This window comes from Heliangelus exortis, chromosome 3 (genome assembly GCF_036169615.1).
Source record: "Heliangelus exortis chromosome 3, bHelExo1.hap1, whole genome shotgun sequence".
In the NCBI taxonomy this organism is placed as follows: Eukaryota; Metazoa; Chordata; class Aves; order Apodiformes; family Trochilidae; genus Heliangelus; species Heliangelus exortis.
Window position 1 is genome coordinate 46,168,168 of NC_092424.1, and position 17,952 is coordinate 46,186,119.

At 44.1% G+C, this 17,952-nt stretch overlaps 1 long non-coding RNA gene across 6 annotated transcripts; it reads right to left on the reverse strand.

The window, feature by feature from the left end:
* Window positions 1–1,472: 1,472 nt before the first annotated feature.
* Window positions 1,473–15,236, reverse strand: LOC139794620 (uncharacterized). Of its 6 annotated transcripts, none has more exons than XR_011725195.1 (6): window positions 13,824–15,236; window positions 9,840–9,995; window positions 8,661–8,824; window positions 3,534–4,588; window positions 2,455–2,566; window positions 1,473–1,886 (listed from the first exon to the last, which is right to left on the reverse strand). It is a non-coding gene; the product is annotated as an uncharacterized lncRNA (long non-coding RNA). The 6 variants fall into 6 exon arrangements; XR_011725196.1 differs by lacking the exon at window positions 8,661–8,824 and having other exon boundaries at window positions 3,534–3,641; window positions 4,027–4,588; window positions 13,824–15,231; XR_011725197.1 differs by lacking the exon at window positions 8,661–8,824 and having other exon boundaries at window positions 14,989–15,236.
* Between the last annotated feature and the right edge of the window lie 2,716 nt (window positions 15,237–17,952).

Sequence of the window (17,952 nt, forward strand, 5' to 3'; positions counted from 1 at the left end):
TCCCAGGCATCATGCTGGGGCAGGAATGGGGAAGAGTCAAGAGCATCACTGCCTCCATTCACCACAAGCACAACTGTGGCTTGTCCTTTCCCTTAGCTGCTGGTTTGCACTCTGAGGTAAGACTAATTCTTACTACTGGCTGACCTACAATGCTTAGCAACACAGGATCTGAATATTGGTTCCTCTATATCACTGGCTGCAAAATCAGGTCCTTTTTTGCACAACTCCACAAAATATGAATTGCAGCTGTGCAAGGCATTACATTTAGTAAAATATAGATTGGGACCATTTTATGGACAATGCCTTATTTATGCTAGGTGTTGCACAAAAGGAGGTATCTTCTGGCAAGGACAGTCATATCACTTAGAACAGGATTTTTTTGTCTAAATTCACTGCACTTCCATGAGACTTATTGCTGTCCAGAACAGTATTGTTTCTCCACTTATGAATGAGTTTCTCCTTTTTCAGACATGTCTTTAAAAGACCAGGTATCTTAAATCAAAATGTATGTTACGATGCTCTGCCTGTCCCAAAATACCCTGGCACACCGCACATGAGTTGCCATTCACTTTCAAATTTAAAGTGGATGGAACTGTACAGTATTCCAAACATTTTCCAGTAGGATCCAGTGCCCAGCAGTGTGCCCACCTAGAGACCTGGTCTCTTTGGAAGGGAGATCTGAGCACTTGCATGGTTTTCATTCAGCACAAGGCAAAGGATGGTTTCAATTCCTAAAGCTGTGAAGGAGGCAATTTACCACATACATCTCCCTGCTCTATTTTCCAAGTTTCACTCTTCCCTCCTGTTTAGCCATCCTGCCAGTTTTACAGTCAGAGCTGGCATGAAAGCTGAGCTCCCCACTGGCCCAGCCTGTGTTATCACATCCTTCCATGTACAAAATTGGGCTCCTTTTTCACTCTTCAGTGAGAGGTGCAAGGGCTGGAAAAACTGGCAGCAGAACATGGATGCTCCCCTTACCCTGGCGATTCCCCAAATGACAACATTTGCTGTCTCGCATGGACTCAGGATGTTAACTAAACTGACAAGGAGTAGACAGCAGAGAGAGGAAGGAAGGAAAACATCTGCCTTTCCAATTCAGTGACTACAAATAAAGTTCCTCTACTCTTAGGAGTCTCTCAAGCATACAGATGGTTTTGAGGATCTGGGGGCTCCTGGTGAATGTGCTGTTATGTTACTTGCAATGCCACAGTCAGGCATGAATTGTGGTTTGGTCTTCTGAGAATGGGGAGCTGGTTTCCATGTCTACTTGTGCTGTTCCTTAAAGCTCCTGGAGAAACTTCACTGTAGAGAATCACTGAGCAATCACAAAGAGGACAAAGGACAACAGCTGCTGCCTAAAAACAGAATTCATAAAGTTCTAGAGATCACCCAGCCTAGCTTATCTTTTCCACAACAAATCAAGACATTTTATTTAAATTGTAAAACCCAAAACAGCAAAAACTGCAAGCTTTTTGCTTAACACTGTGAAAAGAGGCATGTAACAGAAACCTGCTGCTAGCATGACATCCAGTGATTAAATGAGTTAGCAAGAAGACTCAGGTGGAAGTGATGACAGATAACATGAAAACAGGAACTGGGTCTATCTCAGTACGTCTCTGACATACAAGCATACCTGCCCCTTTCCCATTCCTTTCAAAGCCATTCTCAAAGCACCACTCTTCCACCTCAGCGGCTTGGTGAACACATCACCTTGCAGATTTTAGGGGAGTGGTACCATAGAAGTGACTTTGGCTGTTGGAAGCCCCTTGAAATCAAAGCGTTTGTGCTTAGGGAGAGTTTGTTCTGCATTTCTTCCTTTTTCACTGGGGGGTTGGATGTGTGAATCCATCATGTCTCCACTTGACTCCACACTGTGGAGATACACACTGTGACACAGAGGGATTTTGTCAGTAGAAAAGATAAAACACTTCAAAAACACTCCACCAGTGGCCCTGAAACATGCCAAAATACAGCAGGCACTGAGGATGGAAATATTCTGGGAAGAAGCATTTCTCAGTTAGAGAAAGACTGATCTCCCCAAGAGAGAGAGGGAGAGTTGTGCTCCAAGGGTCCATTCCCACCCCTCAGTGCAAAGCATGCTGTAAACACACAGCAGATGTTGGTCAGGGGAGAGCAGCAGGATCTGCTGTCTCTCATTCCTTCCACAACACCCACCACTTTTCCAGTTCCTATCTGATGGCAGAGCAGCACAGGGACCTGTCATGGATGATGGTGCCAGTGGAGCTCCACCTCTGAGTAGAGCTGAGAGGCATTCAGCAGGGTGGACAGTGGATCTTTTTAATTTTGTTGATAATGTACAATGGTGGCAGGTTTCCTATCACACTGCCTAATCTCTATAACTGGTTTTCATAATTCTTCCATGTGATGTCTCATATCTGTCCTCTTTTATTCACCCCAAGGTACAGGAACGACTGAAGTTTTTCACTGTCTCACCTTGTCTACATGATTGCTTAGACAGGCCCCAGGACTTTGTCTCAGTTTACTTTGTCCTCCTTTGCCCGTCCCCCCTGTCTTGGCTGAGGCATGCATTTTTTCCCTGATCCTCCTGCAAAAAAAAAAATGGACACCCCACAAGGCGACAAAGCTGGGCCCAGCTTTGGTATTTAGGGATGGGCATCCAGCACACTACAGCAGGTGTTGTAGCCATGCTTCAGTGAGGGAACAAAGCCACCAGAGAGAACTTTGGAGGAGGTGGCAGGCAAGAAGACAGCAGCCACAGCTCCTCTGTCAGGAAGGGAAGGGCAGAAGGGAGGAGGGTATTCCAAAGCTGACATAAAGGGTCTGTGAGCATCAGCCCCACACACAAGGCCACCCTGTACTCACAGCCACCATGTATCCTCAGGTACCACAGCACTTAAAGCAACAGTTTAATGACAAAGCTTCCAGCACTGCAACTTAAACTGTCTTTGGGACAGAAGTATGATTTACTTCTGTATATATATAGTATAAGCAGGAAAACCTTTATAAGTTAGTTAAATATCAATTGCTGAAACATACCCCACCAATCATTATCTGTGTTTTGATACGGACCTATTACATAACTGTTAGACTTGGTATTTAGCAGATAACTTCCTTATTAGAAAGATTAAACATCTACTTGAGAGGCCTCATTTTTTAAATGTCACCATTTCAGTTTACTAGACTTCTTGCTGTGCTTAACACAAACAGTGGGTATTTAAAGTAATAACAAATAATCTGTCAGCTGGGAGCACTCAGCAGCAGGCAGGACCTGCCCCAGGACAGCCTTTGTCAGTGCTGCTGGTGGGGCCAGGACAGGGAGGGACCACTGGCCCCCTCCTCAAGCATCCCTCACTCCTGATCTGCAGGCTTCTAGGAAGAAACATCAGCACCTCTTTCTGAGAGAGATTTCCCAGCTCCACTGGGATCAGCCTAATTCTCCCTACTCAGCCCTGGCTGCACCCCCTCCCTGCCAGTGTTTTGCTGAGGGTAGAAGCAGAATGAGGTTCACTGACCAGTATCAGTCTGTGATGGATGTGAAGCTACATCCTCACCTCAGCTCGTAGGGTGCCGCTGGTAACAGCCTCTGTGGGACGAAATATGCTCATGATGCTCTGTGTACAAAAACAAGGCCAATTCCTGGCTGCGCTTCAATGAGACACCTGTGAAAATAATCCAGAAGAAGGCTGAGGTGGGGTTGCCACTGCCCGATTTCTGCTTTCATAATTCTGCTAGCAGGTCAGAAACAACCAAATGGTAACCTGCTCAAAGAGGGGTTTGGATGGGGAGGAGGCCATGGGCAGGAGTCCACCCTAGACTCAGAGAATGGGATCCTGGTGGAAGCATGCATGCAGTCAGATGCTCACCAGCACAGCTGACACCCCTCTAACAGAGGAGGTCAGAAAAACAGCATGTTGGAAGACAGCTGTAAGACTGATACAGTAGCTGGGTTTGAGCCACAAAGCCCTGACCCATGTTTCCTCCAGGTCTTGGTTCTGAGGCCAGTTTTTTCTGAAAATCAATATTTTCAGAGCTAGACTGACTCACCTGCTGGTCTGGATGCTGGTACCTACGCAGGGTGTAGTCCTGGAGTGTCAGGGCCACGCAACCAAACTAAGTACCCCTCCACTCAATTTCCAGTAAAAGTGTTTTTTTTCACTTTTCATTTCCAGAATCTGGATCTCCAGTTTCTCCAGCAAGCTCCAAGGAGGAGCAGTAGGCCTGTACTTGCCACCACCTTGGCCAACATGGGCTTCCGCTTTCCAGCAAATACTGGCAGTGAAGAAGTTAAGAATTAGTGAGCCTAAAAAGCTGCTTTTTGCAGGGCAGGTCTGGGGCAACCTGAGCTGAGGAAACAGCCTTAACAATATAAGAAAAGGAAGTGCTGGTCATTCATTTGTTTGTTTATTGTTTCAGCAGTTTGTACTCTGTGTGTCTCATGCGCTATCTTCATTCCTCAGTCTCCCAGCCGGTTAATTATCCAGGGGAAGTGGTGCTTCCTGACAGCAACCTCCTGGGTCCCCTCCCATTGTTCCCGGGGCTGACACACTGAGCTGGAGATGGTGGAGAGGGCTGCTCCAATCTCTGCCGGTGAGAAACACTCCAGGGACTGTGGTTAGTTAAAAAAACAGATGGGTTTATTGGCATCGGCAAATTTCAGCGCTAGTGATGCGTTTAATAGAGTTCATCCAAAGAAAATCCCAATAAAAATAAAACAGGGAGTTTGGGAGAAGGGGGATATATATATATATATATATATATATATATATTGGAGACACAAGAAGGTGATCCATATCTATGGCACCTCTGATGCATCTCTGCAGGCTTCAGGGCTCTGCATTGGTGCTGTTCAACACTTCTTTCTCTGTCAAGACTCATTAGTCAGCACAATAAGACATCCCTACCTCTAAAAACCATGCTCAGCTGGCCTAAAACTCACACAGATCCCTCTGTCAATCCAGGTCTTTAAGTTCCCCTATTTAGGACATCTAAATGCTGCTCAAAGGCCTGGTGCTCACCCTTCACTTGGTACAGGGGCTTATGTGGAAATGAGGATGCCTCAAAGCCCCTAATACTGTAAAAAAATTTTTTTTCCAAAGCCCCAGCGTCCTACACATCTCCCAAGGTTTATTTTCTGTGCTTCTGCAATGATTGTGTGACAACACCTTACAGGGGAGTGTGCTTCTCTCAAATGCTGTGCAGACACTTCAATATTTATTTTTTTTAAAAGAACACTTTGTACAATCCCTAAATGGGGCCTGAAGCAATGCAAATAATAATAAACAGCAACAGACTCAAGCTGTAAAGCTGGGATCCAGATGTGCATCTCAGCTTGAAGGAAGTCTGAGGGTGCTTATGACAGGAATGGGTTAATCTCCCTGGAAAATCAAAAACTGAAGAGGGAGAAAAGGAACAAACATAAGCAGGACACAGTTAACAAAACATAAAGGGGCATGTCTTCAACCAGTCTTCTGAAAAATGTGACCCCACCCCCTAGAGAGTCAGGAATGGAGATTAGACAAGACTGAAAAGCTTTTTGCTCACTCACACTGGTAAAGATAATGCAATCTGTTTGGAAGAACTGCTTTAAAGCATGTATTGCCACTTCGATTATACAAATCTCAGGGGAAAGTGGGCTTTGCTGTAAGTCACATAGTTATGTTCATCTTCACATAGTTTTACTTTCACTTCTTATGTAATACCAGTACCTAAAAAGATCTCAAAAATCTCCTTAGAAATTGTGTCCCATTTTGTGCCACTCAGAAAGTATTTGCAGGTCAAAACTCACTTGTTTGAAACTTTAGAGAAAAAACAAAACTCAGATGCTGGTTCTTCTCTTCATGTCCAGGGACAAGCTGGTTCCTCCCCTTTAAGACAGGACGTGGCCAGAAGAACGTTGTCATTGCTGGAAGTTTTCTTTCATGAGGAAATATTATTTACACATGCCACATCCAAATGACAACAGTGGTAAAGAGGACAGGCAATCGATCCTGCTTTAAATAGCTAATTTTCTAATGTAGGGAGGAGCATTTTCATGGCCATTTCCGTAACAACATGTTCTGCTCACTTCTGGCCCAGACAGAAGTGCAGTTGTCTTGCTCCTGGGTTCCTAACAGCAGCCTTCCTTTCCCTTCCCTTCTCTTCCTGCCTTCTGACAGCAAGCATGCAAGAAAAGAATTTCACCATGTCAGGAATTTTAGGCTTTTCAGATGGAGCTCACACACTTGACACTACCCAGCCCCAGGACAGAGCTGAGCTGTTGCCCAGATGGAGGTCAGTTGTGATTTTTTACAGATGTTTTGGATCAAATCATAGTGCTTAAAAAAATAAAAATAAAAAAATTATCCAGACTGTTCAGAGCCATGATAAATAATTTAGAGAGTGGTTAGACAAATCATGTGAAAGAGCTCTAAGGCTGGATCTTTTAGGTCCCTGATGAGGATACATTTAAATTAAACAGCTAGTAAATAACAAGCCAAAACACATCATGCCACTGGATAACAAAAGCATCTAAAGAGCTGGATTGAAAAGATGAGTGGCTATTGAGTGCCTGCCATAATTTTCCTCTTCTGTCTTTTGGTGATGAAGAGAATACAGGAAAATCATAAAGAATAAGCAGGGTCCCTGCACTGTTCATCTCCATTCCTGGTGAAGAAGCCATCAGAGATGAAGAAACAGAAATTACTCATTTCCGCCTTCCTTCTCCTCTCCCAGGAGAAATAGGGAGTAAAACAGTCATAAAGACAGGATAAAAGGGGAATGCAAAGCTGCTCTGTAAGAGTCAAAACTGCAAGAGCAGAGGGAGAGCAGAGGCTTGCTCCCCCCCTGCCCCAATAAAAGATTATGTATTTCGCCTTCTTTCTGTTAGCTTGCAGTATTTAATATTTAAATTACTACAAAAAGCCCTGATGCCAACTCTTTTGAATGTGTTGTGGCAAATTAACAACTTAAAGAGCTGTTTCTACTGCAAAGTTCTCTGGGGCAGAAATTAACGCACTGCCACTTTTCAAATGCTCCCAAGTCTAGACTGGAGGGGAAAGTGGCTACTTACTTTCCAAAGAACTAAGGAAAGGGATGCACTAATTTATGCAGACTGAATTAAAAGCTGAAAGCAACCTGAATTCAGTGGATAGGAAGGCTAATCGACAAACACTCTCTATTCAATATTACCTAGCTCGGCAAAATCCCTAATAATTGATATTTAAATTTAAGGACTGTGTATCATAGCCTATACGTTTTTGGTGATGTACAGGAAGAGAGCTGCCAGAGCAGTGGATTCCCCATCCTCTTTCAGGGAGTTCAGAACACAGCTTCTCGAGGGACACGTTTCTACTGTGCACCATGAAGAAAGCCTCCTGCTAAAATCAGCAGGAACTGTGCATGATTAAGGACACTGGATTAGGCTCCACGTGTGGGAAATTTCCTGCTGCCTCCGCAAAGTAAAGAGCAGGTGATGCTCAGTAACCAGGAAATACTCTCTCTAACTACATAAAAGCTACCGAGTGATGGCTGAACACCAGGGCTCATGCTTGGGACACCAGCTGCTTCCTGATGACTGCAGCTAATTTTGGCAGTAGGGCAGGAGCTTGGTGCCTATGCAGTTTGAGGCAGGATATAGATTGTAAACATTGTTTCCCTGGTATCTTGCTGTGCATTGCTTAAAAGTGTTTTCAAAGGCAGCTGAAATTAACCCTCCACCCACTCTCCACTAAGGTTAGATCCAGCCATGTTTAACACAAAGACAGCAAACAGCCTTGGGACTAGAGACCAGGGCCCCCAGTTCTGCTCTCCCTTCCTCCAAGACTGTTTTCTTAACCATACAAATATGCTGAGGCCTTTGCCAAGCCGAAGTGCAATAACTATGCTTATACAGTGCCCATTGGCAGTGTATGTGTGTCACCCAGGTCAAAGCCTGGTTAATTAAGAAATCCTCTCCTACTGTCTGTTGCATCAGGTAAGCAGCCAGCAAATAAAGAAAAGCAATGTCCATTCAACCCCTGCCAGCTTGTGTGCTCCTAACTTTGATTGCTTCTGATTGCTTTGGGGTGAGAAATGGAACATATCAGATCTCAGCCAATGGCAGGTCCAAGTTATTTGCAGGCAGAAAGTTGCACTTTTTCTCCTTCAATAACAAGTAGTAGCACAAGCAACAACAAAAGCAGCCAAGCCTAGTTTCCCATGAGCAATATCCCCTACAGAACTCCCCTGTGAGGTCTCTATCAAAGGGTGAAGTCCCATCCCAGCCACATCCATGGAGGGAGCAGGAGAAAGAGCTTGTACTGATGGATTCCTTAGAACTTGTAGAATTTAGTGTCTGTGAGCACTGTACCTCTCTGACTTGCTGGGCTGAAATTAGCTCATGGGGACAACTTGGAAGGGGGCTGAAGCATCTATCTACAATCACATCAACCTTGTTTCATAGGAAACTGGGACTGTATTTAGACAAACTTCTTGCTGAGATTAATTTCAAGCCACTGACTTTGGGAACTACAGGGGTCAGAAAACCTCAGCACCTTTTAGTGTTTCATTATCAGGTATCCTCCCAGTGGCTCTTTACTTCAGGAAATTACGCTCAGTTTATGGACAGGGAAACTGAGGAATGTTTTTTCCAAGAGACTTGTCAAATATCAGTCACAACCCAAAATAAAAACCACTGCTCTGGGGTGTGAGACACAGCTCACCAACAGGATGAAGACCTCCCTCACCAGCCAGGGTGCACAGGGGCCATTGGTGGGAAGCCTTCTGCCTGGGCAACCTCCCTCTGCCTGGATGAGCTGCATGGCCTGTGCAAGCACTGAAGCAATTGTTTTTGCAGTGCCAGACTTAGTTATCTCTGCAAGGGTACCTGTGAGCACAGGGAAGAGTGTCATTAGGCTGCTGGCTGGGTACTGGAAGATGGATGTGTTGTTCACTTTCATGCAAGCGGTTAACAGCACCGCTATTTGGTTACATGAATTTACAAGCTTAGCTGTGGAGTAAAGGAGACCTCAGGTTAACAGCAAGGGGTGAAGGAGCTTGTAAAGGTGCAAGCTGAGCCCTGAACCAAGGCGATTACAGCTCACTGGGAGCTCCTGAAGCCCATTAGTGCCAGAGCAAGGAGCTGTCAAGATCCACAGATGAGCAGTTAAGTTTGCAAGCTCAGAGGTGACCACGTGGAGGGAATGGAATTTGTTTTCCTTCCACTAAACAGCCACCTGGAAACTAGCCCTGGGCTTCCCTAGCAGGGACATGAGACTCCCAGTCCATCCTTCTTCAATACCACATTCCTACCCCCACCCATTTGCCTCCCCAGCTCCGTGGCAGCTTCCCCACACTCGCCAGTGACTCTCATCAGAAGGTGCTGCTGATCCCCAACCTGGACCAAGCCCTCAAGCATGCAGAACCACTTCATTCTTCAGAAAGCACCAGAAAATAGTTTTCCCTAATAGGCATCTTATTTCCTCATGCTATGCACTCCCCCAAAATAAATAAAGGTACTTCAAGGTGTCAGACAAGCCACAGCACTTTAATTTCTCCCTTTGGCAAGCCTAGCCACTAATTCAGTCTTGTTATGGTTTTCCCACTAGGGACAAAATATATACTGAGCTTTGAAAACCCATTGTGTAGCAGCAATTGTTGCTGTAAGCCAGTGGCTGTTTTGCTTTGTTCAGCACTGTGTGCTTGTGTCTCCTGTGAGATATTGTTTTGTTAAGGCCTGCTATTGATTAACCGGGAGAGAAATTGAATTCCAAATGGGAGTAGCTGAAACGCTGCAAAATGTTGCATAAAAAATGTGAACATTTGAAATCATCTTAAAGACAAGTAGCTTTCCTAAACCAGATCCATTTTTCCCTCAAGCTGTACCCACTGCAGCATCTCACCTCAGGGCAATTTTGCAGTTCAGGCCAGGAGAAGTGCCACATCCCCACCCACATCTTTGGGGCTGATGGATGTTGCTGAGCAATCTGGGGGATTGTGCCAGGGGTGACATCAAGCTCTAGGGAACTGTACTCTCTTCCTCAGAGGTACCACAACTCCTGGTGTGATTACAGTAATAAGAAAACAGGCATGAAGGTCTCCTAGGCTCCTTACAGTTTTGTCTTCAGCCCCACACAAAGAGATTGATTATTCCCTCCCTGGCTGAACATCAATAGGTTATCTTCACCTACAACAGAGGATTTTTGTTGCTGTAACTACCGAGACACACCACAGTAACATCACAAGGGATGCTCTGGCAGAGCTGCTGGCACTAAATGCTACTGTCCCTGGGACAGGGGCTGAGCCCACCCAGCAGCCACCACACCACAAGAAGCAAGGAAGGAGGGCAGGGGTCCTGTGGGGTGCCAGGTGTCAGCCCCACCACCAAGACACAACAGCTTTTCTGCATCCCCAGCACCACACAACACACTCCACTACCTGTGTCCAAGCTACTGGCAATTGTCTTAGAATGTCTTGGCCCCCCTTGGTGGCACCAGATAGATTCTGGCTGCAGGACCAGGAGGCTTGTGGTAGTTTTTCAGTCTCCTGCTCCAGGCATTGCCTGTGTGATTTTTTTTTAGCCCTGTTGTGCAGAAACCGGCAGGAACTAGGAGACGCTGTCATGCTGTTTCTCATTTGTCTGGACAATATTTATTCTAACGACCTTTGAGGAAATTTGAGGTGGAGAGGGAAATGAGGAGAGAAGGGGTAGATTTCTAAATCCTTCTCAACCAGTTTCAGCATTTACACTAGAATAATAATTGCAGGATTGCAACATCCTTTGTGCAACCTGCTAGGGGTAGTAGATCCATCTTATGGGAAAACCTGGTGTCATTTAGTAAGAGAGCAATATGAAACTGCTATAGGAGTTACCCAGAGGGTTTTTGATAGGGAATGGTAAAATTCTTTTAGGATCCTCTGTCCATCCCACAGAAATAACAAAGAAAAGTGTAACCTTTATCAGGTTCACTGTAGGATTTTATAGGGAACAGAGGTTTTCATAAGAGCTGACATGCAGACTTCTGCTGACAGTCTTCAATCAAGAAATCTATTTGTGCCACTGTGCTGGAGGCAACTTACTAGAAGACACAATGTCAGAATCAGACAGGAGGAACCAAGTCCCTCTTCTCACCTGTGATAGCCACAAATAAATGCAACTGAAAAGCGCAAGGGGCCACAGCTCACACCTCCACTACTGATTCCCATCTACTTCACCTTAGAGCCAGTTAGCCTTTGTCTTCCAGAGTTTCTACTCATTTTTTCTTGTTACCATGTCAACATTTAAGTATGAATGATAGTAGTAGCAAATCCGTAAGAACTCATATTGGACTCAAGAATTCTCAATAGCCAGTAATCCCAGCACTAAAAATCCCCTTAGAGGAACATGGAGCTAAAACACTGCCCTAAAGCAGATGGTCTGCAGGATGTGCATCCTCAGGTGCCATGAGCATCACCTTCCAAGCCAGCCATGCTCTGCCAGGCAGCTCTCCCAGAGCAGCCACTCCTGAGAGACACCAACGCTGTGCACTGAAAAGCACTGTTGTACTCACAGTCTTAGATTTCAGCATCAAATAGAAATGCACCTGGCAACAAATGCAGTACTAGTTACAAAATACAGGCGCACTTTGTTTGAAGTGTTTCTGGAAGAGATTTCTGGAAAAGGGAGCTATGCTTGGCAGGGTCAGTCCTGTGTTTCAGCTGAAGGAGCACCAGCAGCAATGCACCCCACTGTGATGCAGCAGTGTTTGTGGAAATACGGGTACAGGGTGGATCAAGAGCACACACAGATCACAGCAGCCTCCACCCATGTATACATCCCTGGCCATGGCCCAGGGTACCACGTAACCCTGTGCTGGACAGTGATCAAAGGGCTCAGAGTGAGCAGAGAAAGTAGCGCGGGGAGGAGGGGAAGCAGCAATTCCCAGCCTCCGGCCTGCTCTTTGTTCTGTTCCCTTACTAGTCTCCCAGTTGTGTGGAACTACTGTCTCGCACTCGCCAGCACTCAGCCACTGCTTCTGGTTTCAGAGAGATGAGCAATCAACCTTGACTTCACATTAACTTCATCTAAATTACATCCAAGTCTTTCCAGAAAAGCATTTTAAAGCTTTTTTGTTCAAGAGAAGGTGTAGAAGGGAGGGGAAAAAAAGAAGAGATTGCAAACAAGGGGGAGGGAGTGAGATTTAAAAGAGTCCTTTGCAGTTATTTCAATTAATCTGGGTACCAGGGGCCTCTGGAGAAAGGCTCCTCTTAGAGCTACTGAAGTAGAACAGAGCATTTCAGGGTCTCACTTTCACACTGAAATAGCAGCAGCACAGCAAAAGCGCTTTTCCTCCCGATTCATTTATCTTCACAAAAGCATTGTGCAGCACTCAATGCCACATAGCTCTCAGCAGCAGCTTACCTCTGACAAGTTTTACAGAAACGTGTGCCTGTGCTCTGTCAGAAGGGACACATGCAGGCACAGAACCATTTTGAACTCCCAGACACTGTGGTTCAAGGAGTGGAAACAGACGTTCAGTCCTGGCAGTAGTGAAAGACAGGGGGCCTGCTGGTCATGCCTCACCTTACTGGTTGTTGATGCTAGCAGGGTGGTCAAGGCTTTGAAGCACAGAGTATAAAACAGCACTTGAGTTAGAGGATTCCTTTGCACCAGGCAGAGCTTTCATAAGGTGCTTTCTTGATGAAGCAAGCCTGCAAAAGCAGTGCATTTGCTTTCAGTATTTCCAAAGATTAAACAAATACAAAATATTAAACAAAACAAATTAATAAAATTTAAAAACAAACAAACAAAAAAAAGCTGAAAGGCTATGATAGGGAAAATCCTCACTTGAAAGTCTAAAAGTCTCACGCTGCTTTAGTGGCAGGACTAAAAGAATCTGACATAGGCTGCCTCTCAACTCTAAATTTCCTAGCTTTCATCAATCTTTATAACACCAAGAAGATCCCTCAAAACCATCAGACCAAGACCCACAGACACTCACTGAATGGCTTGCTTGAGAAGACTCTTGCCATTTACTCCCCATTTTAGCTGAGTGACTGTGAATATTGACCTAAATATGTGCAGCAATATTTATTCACAAGAGCAACATGAAGCAAAGCAGTAAGAGGAGCAAGGCTGTCTGGGCAAAACAATGTATTGCAGAACAGGTTGTAAAGGTAATGTGCCCAGGCCTACCTATTTGTGTTGCAAGCTAACAAGCCAGATTTCTCAAGCAGAAGCCCCTAGCTGACAAGAGTATGTCCTGAAGGTTGGAAATGGATGGACAGCTGACAGTGAATAAAAGCCTATTTCCTTTAAGCTCATGGAGGTTTGGTCCTATTGCTGATACCACAAATATCTGAGCCCAATGTCAGTGTGTATGTAGCAGAGTGAATATTTGTTGGGAAAAGAGACTAAATTGTTCATAAAGGGCTTACAATCCTGAATCCTTTAATTCCTTCATGTCTCCAGCACAAAAGAACATACCAGTGTTCCCCACTTACAGACTTTTCAAAGCAAAATTGGCCAGCAAAGCTTAACAGGGGGACAAAAAAAATTAAGTGTTAAGCATAAGTTACTGTACCTCTCTTGCTGAAATTAATACAGCTGCTCCTTGAAACAAAACCCGAGACAGAGTTCTCGAGGAAGCAGTGGACAAGTTTGTTGACAGGTTGTTGGTAATCATCCACTCCAGCTATATTTGCATCTTTTTCCAACTATGCAGTGTGACTACAGACAGGATTCAAGGCCAGACAGGCTATAGGTTGAGTCCAGTTACCTGGCACTTCCCATCAATACACATTTGTTTTCCAGCTATTCCTTCCAGAAGATGAAAACTGAGATAAGTGCTTATTGCAACAAAAAGAAAATACCTAAGTACTTATTACCACAAAAAGAAAATACCTACTTTCTATACAGGGTTTTCTGGGCTCCAATATAAAGGTACTTTATAATTACTAGTCAAGTGCAGGTCCTGCAGCCCATGAGTTTTCATCAGGAGCTCACAGATATGATTAAAGGTTAGAACAAGCTTTCTTGTAGGCAGGAAAGCTCACCAATAGGCTGCTGGAGACATTCTTCATCTTCTCAAAGGATGCTGTGGGAGTTTTCAGCTGGACTGTATCTCTCTGCAGGAAGCAGAGAAATTTTAGTTTGGACAGAAATGCCTTCCACCTGAAAACCTCTGTCTTGGCTTTCTTCAGAAGGCAATGTGCTACAGGAGAAAAATAAGACCTTTCTCAAGAGTGGGGTCTGCTTCTTTCAACCAGGGCTGCATCTTATTGCTACCTTTCACATCTAACTTCTCATTCTTTGGTATGGATGATAGTCTCTTTGTTCCCTCTGGTATGGGAGGGCCACAAAAATGCACTCTATGCAAAGTTGACCAGCACACTGATGATTCAAGGAGGAGGCAGAAAAATCTCTCCACTGACAAGTAACCTTACATGTCACTTGTAACAGCGGGGAGTAAACAGTATTTGGGCAGAAACAGGCTTTTTCAAGCTGACAGAACTGTTTCCAAGTGAAGTGCCTAGCAGAGCCTCAGTCCAAGGGCATGACGAGCGCTCGCGAGGCCTTTTCACTTACAGTAGAATAGATGGGGCCAGACAGTCTGGCAGCCTCACAAAGGCACAATGAGCAGGAGCCCTCTCTCCTCGTACGCGTATAAACACACGCACTCTGCAGTCTTTCACAGAAACTCGCCAAAGCAAACACCAAATCAACTGTAGTATTTCAGAGAGATGGCCAAAGGTCACAGATATTTTCCATCCAGTCCTCTGGAACAATCCAGTGAGTTCGTTAGCACAAAGGTGGAAATATGCATAGTGGAGAGAAGAGAGATTAGTCTTAGAAAGGAACATAAATAGATGTGGGTCTCGGTTTGGCTGGGATTCACTCTGATGCCAGCAGAAGCAATGCCAAGGTCGAGCACTAGGGTGCAGGATCAGGCCCTGCAAGATGCAAGGCATCACCCTGTCTCTCCAGGTGAGGTTAGCTGATAATGGCTGCTTCTCAAAATCCTGTGCTCCTTGGTACAAACAGATTTCCTTGAAAGTGGCTGACGCACTCACCAACTTCTGCTCAGACACAGCATCTGGTCATAAAATATCAGCAAGGTCAGGGCAATAGGATAGAGGATAGCAGCCAGGTTAGCCAGTCTTAGTGCAGTCTGTGTAAAGCAGCAGCAGGAGCTGAGAAGCTGCAAGATCCCATCTTGAATAGCTCGGGAGACACTGATCCTCTTGTAGGTCTACAACAAATCTCCATGAACAGAAGCAATGTCTGAAGGGGCCAAGTAATAAATGGTTATATTTCAACCAAAAAACCCAAAAAATAGCTAACCAGCATAAGCGAAATATTGTGAAATAGTGAATAACCAGGTTTCATTGATCTTTTCAGTCTGCTTTTGCCACAAACTTGGCTAAAGATCTTGTTTCACAAATGGTCATGGTCAATGACTCTCTGTAGAGTGATGGATTTGAGAGCTATTCACAGGTGGTCTCAAAAACCTGACTGTAAAGACACAGACTGAGAAGTGCCTCTCTGAAACCCAGCACTAGCTAAAGCACTCTCTGCTATTTGTTCTGACTATTGCACTACACTTCAAATACACTGAGAAGAATTTTCATTAAAACATCAGAGGAATCAACATAAAACCAGCTAAAAACAAACGAAAAAGTATTACTTTTGACATGGACTGACTGCCCTCATAATTTTTCAGGTAGCTGTGCCAGACCTTTGCTTGTACCAGTGAGTTAGCAGTGCAGGAATCCAAGGCTATCATTGAAAAGCCAGGCTCCCTCATAAGTAGACTGCTACAGCCCACTTTCAATTGGGAAATGTCTGTCAGCTAGCTCTGTAGTTTCAACCATTCAACCTATTCAGCACACTGAAATTAAAGATACCCAAGCTAAGTCAAGAATTTGAGCATCTGGCTGCTGCTGGGTTTCCCCACAGCCATCTCTTCTCCAGGCTGAACAAGAGCAGGTCTCACAGCTGCCCCTCACAAAGTGCTACAGCTCTGGCCATTCATAGGGGGCCTCAAGACTTCCCAATTGAAATTTCATTTACTTAAAACACTCTCACTTAAAAAAAAAAAAAAAAAATGTATTCACAAGACTCACAAGACTCTCATACCATTATAAAGTGAAACTCAGGAAAAGTTTCCCAGGAGACTTGTGACTGTCATGTGAAACCACTATAAAGAAGATTTAATGGCTGTTGCAATAGGAATCTTATGCAACTAAGATAACTTCACCAGGCTCAGCCTCCAGCACACTAGATCCATGCACAGGGTTTCACATGAAGGTCATGAGAAGCTTCAAAAGATTTTAAGTTTCAAAAAAAGATGTCATAATAGAGAAACAAAAGCACAGACATCTTGCATTTGCCTGCTAACCCAAGAGCATCTGACTTGCTTGTATGGGTTTCATTCACCAAAAGCAAAGCTTGCAACAACATCTCTTTGGAGGTCCCTCCACACAACATGGATCATGCTGAAGGCAGGAGAGAAAGCAGGACAGACTGAGAATCAGAAGACGTCCTTCCACCCTTGCTTTTCCAAAGTTAGTTCAGAGAGTTAACTCAAAGGAGTTCCTCCCTAACAAAAGCTGGCTATTTGGGCTGACTAGCAAACTGCAGTTGACCAGAGGGATCCAGTGCAGGTCATCTTCACTTGAAAGAAAATAAAATACAAAAGAGCGATGTCAATTTTAAATTAGTATTTTAAAATTTCTTAATGCCATTTTACTGTACCTATGCCTAACACATCAACTAACTTACCACTAGTTAATCTCCCCACATGAATAACTAAGATCAGATGAGTAATTTAAGTTTTATTTTCTATTTTCTGATTTTGAGACACTATTCAATTATTGCCCATAGATGTTCATATTTCTCTATATTCACTGGAGAAGCATAGAATCAAAGAATGGTTTGGATTGGAAGGGACCTTTAAGATCATCTAGTTCCAACCCCCAGGCATGGGCAGGGACACCTCCCACTAGACCAGGTTGCTCAAAGCCTCATCCAACCTGGCCTGCCTTGAACACTTTCAGGGATGGGGAAGCCACAACTTTTTTGGACAACCTGTGCCAGTGTCTCACCGCTCCCAAATTAAAGAATTTCTTCCTAATGTCTAACCTAAATCTCCTCTTTTCAAGTTTTAAACCATTTCCCCTTCTCCTCTCACTAAATGCCCATGTAAAAAGCCCTACCCAAGCATTCTTATAGGCCTCCTTCAGATATTGGAATGTTGCTATAAGGTCACCTTGAAGCCTCCTTTTCTCCAGAGAAAGATAGAAGAAACCACTGCAGGAACTGACATAAGACATCCTTGGGAAATGTTAGCCTTTGCAAATGCTATCACCTCCAGGCTTAAGGGATGTGCCTTCTTTGTTGCAATCACAGTGAGGGCAAGGATTAATAAATTCATCTATTAATTTGTCTATTCACTTATTAATCTTTGTGTAATAAACTTATCTGCTAATTTATGTTCATATTAAATTTTCTAGGGGGAATTTTTATATTTTGAATGTGATGTGAGATAAACTGAAACCTAAGATTATTTCATGCAGTTCCTTAGTTTTCAGAAATCCTTCTTATATCCATGTCTTCAAAACTCCATTACACATATTGCTTATAAGCTATGTAATAAGGACATATCACTCAGTGCCTGAAAAAATAAGGGATAATAAACTAAAAAAAGCCACATTTTAAAGTAATACAGGAAATTCTGACTATGGCCTTTTGAAAAGCATCCAGCAAAAGAAGGAGGGGAATAGATGCAGAGATGACAAAGATGGTCAGAGGAATGGATCAGCATCAGAAAAGGGGAGACAAAATAAGCCTGGGAAAAGAAGGAAGCAGCAGAGCACGATGAGGCAGACATCTCTATGTTTATGAAATAGGAAAGGTGAACAGCTAACCACTATCCATTACTTTCCTAAGACAAGAGTAAGAAGGTGCTAAAAAAAATCTTCAGGCAGAAAGCTGAGGGGAAAAAAAGGACAAGAAAATACTATTTTACAAAGCCA